A 3,164-nucleotide genomic window follows, 5' to 3' on the forward strand; every position below is an offset into this window, starting at 1 on the left:
TTTTTTTGATAAAATATATATATAGTTGCACCAAAACTTGAATTTTCAAATTGCTTGTGAATTTAAAAGCAACTTCAACTTTGCCACTCAATGCTCAAAGGAATTGGCCACCTCATCATCATATAGTTTTTCATAGCATGGGGATCTGGCATCCCCATGCTATGAAAATACTAAAGCTCCCACCCAAGAGTAAACTTTAGAAACCCTTAAAGGCCACAAAAACGTGAAGTGACAACTTCAACCTTTGGGGAATCGGCCTGGCCATCAGATCTGGTCTATCACTGCAGTAGTCTAATGAGACGTTGTAATGCCTGCTCACATTTCTATTTACGTCAATGAATAATCTCCCAAGTTGTTTTTCAAATTACTTTTAGTGAAAGCACATATGATAACCAACATATTAGCATGATCCAATACTCAAAACCAAAAGTTATCAAACACAAGATTAAAGACTACCTCCATGGTACCAATGATATGATCAACAGCTAATTGCTTTGGCATTATGCTAAATCTGACAGCCAATGCTTGATGTATATGACAACAACATTATCATGTACTCTTTGATGTTAGCATCAATGATATATTACCTCATGTTAATTTAAAATCTATTAAACAAAACTAAATTACATTACACATACATGTATAAAGTATGCCTACTTACATCTTTTGAATCGAAAAGGTTGATTCGAGATAGATCAGAAGGTGCAGAGTTGGACATCTGTAATATTAAACCCCCAAAAGATGTCAATTATTATATATATATTTTGATAAATCAAGATGTCAATTATTATATAATAATTTATTGATCAGGAGGGTCTATCGAAATTCATGATACTTATCTAGGTAATTGAAGTACTTATGTCCGGTTGCAATAAAATTTGAACTTCAATGATTCTTTTGCTTCCTCAAAAGTCCATAAGAAACAAAAATATCAGTAAATAGAAGATTCACTGATAATAATTAAGAGACAATAATTCTTTTGCTTCCACAATGAACGCACTGCATAAAAAGATTCACTGATGACAATAATACCGAAGATTTGGAAGCTTGAGACCCCAAACCCCAAACCTTGTAAATGTTTCGAAGCATAGATATCTTCTTTCAAACCCCAAACCCCAAACGAAAACCCAAACCCCAAATCCCAGCAGGAAAAAAAAGATTTATATGACCTAAATAATTGGTATTGAGCAATCAACAAATAATTGTTGTCTTAAAATTTATTTATATGACCTAAATAACAATGTTTGTCTATCCTTTTCGTAGAGTAGCCCAGAATGAACAAGTGAGGGAGAGTGGAGAGTGCTCAATCAGCGGCCACATTACGTAGTCGCCGCTAATTGAGCATAATCTGCGGCGACAAAATTGGTCACTGCTATTTAGGATATATTTTTTTTTTTTTTTAAAAAAAAAAAATTATACTTACAATTTTTTTAGAATAAGCACCTAATATCTGAATAGTCAATTTCTTGCTTCAGCTCCCGACTTTCAGGAGAAGTTAAAGCTGGTGGATGGTGGCTTGTAGTTTATAATAAAATTAGCCCAATAATTTGGCCTTCTGATCTGGAAATATAAATATATATATATATATATATATATATATATATATATATATATATATATATATATAACTCTAATTTGATCAAATTTGAATTGATAATTTTGTATGAAATTTTATTTTATTTTTTTATTTTTTATAACAACTTTTTGGAAGCAAACACACCAGTACTTTGGTGCAATTTTTTTTTAAAAAATTTTAAAAAATGATCAAACATTTGATTATATTATGATCAATCGAACTAATTCACTAGGATCGATCGGATGTTTGATCGATCATTGATCCTATCACGATCGATCGAATCAATTCACTAGTATCGATTGGATGTTTAATCGAACATTTGATCCTATCATGATCAATCGAACTAATTCATTAGGATCGATTAGATGTTCGATTGATCATTTGATCCTATCACGATCAATCGAACTAATTCACTAGGATCGATCGGAAGATCGATCAGATGTTTGATCGAACATTTGATATTTTCACGATCAATCGAACTAATTCATTAGGATCGATGAATGTATGATCGATCATTTGATCATATCATGATCGATCGAATAAATTCAGTAGGATCGATCAGATGTTTGATCGATCATGATCAGTCGAAGTAATCCATTAGGATCGATTGGATGTTTGATCCTATCACGTTCAATCGAACTAATTCATTAGGATTGATCGGATGTTTAATCGAACATTTGATCCTATGACGATCAATCGAACTAATTCACTAGAATCGATTGAATGTTTGATTGATCATTTGATCCTATCACGATCAATCAAACATTTAAATAAGAATAAGAAATAGAAAACTTCAATAATAATATAAAACAAATTAATTTTGTAAGCGTTTTAATTTAATATGAAAATTTGTTTTATTTAAAAGAAAAAAATAAATATTTTTTTTCATATAAAATAAGAAAATAGAAAAATAGAAAAATAGAAAAAATTAAGCAATAATTAATATAAAAAAAATAATGACATATTATGGAGGTGAATTTTTGGGAAATAACTTTATTATATATGTAAGGTCAATAGTATCGTCCCAATATTTATTTATTTATTTTTCTCCAGGGGTCAATAGTGGCGACCTTAAAGTCGCCGCTAATGATAGGAGTCGCCGCTGTTGACCCTCATTAGCGGCGACTTTATGGTCGCCGTTAATGAGTTTTTTTATTTTTTAATTTTTTCTCATGTTAATAGCGGCGACCTTAAAGTCGCCGCTAAGAGTCGCTGTTGATGAATAGTCAATAGCAGTGACTTTATAGTTGCCACTAAAACAACGACGACTCTTAGAGGTCGCCTCTGTTGATCATCATTAGCGGCAACTTTATGGTTGCCGCTAATTGAATCTTATTAGCGGCGACAATAGTCACCGCTATTGATGTTCAAGGAGTTGCCTCTAATGATCGTTAATAGCGGCAACTAGTAGTTGCCACTATTGTTGTCGCTACTAAATAAAATAAATAATTTATTTATTTTATTGCTGCTAAAAGTTGTTGCTAATGACCCCTCAATAGCGGCAACTTTGAGGTCGCCGCTATTTGTTTGGTTGTTAAAGACCATATTGCTTGTAGTGCAAACTGGCCTTTGGGGGTGGCCATGGCAA

This window comes from Corylus avellana, chromosome ca1, assembly GCF_901000735.1.
Source record: "Corylus avellana chromosome ca1, CavTom2PMs-1.0".
Lineage (NCBI taxonomy): Eukaryota > Viridiplantae > Streptophyta > Magnoliopsida > Fagales > Betulaceae > Corylus > Corylus avellana.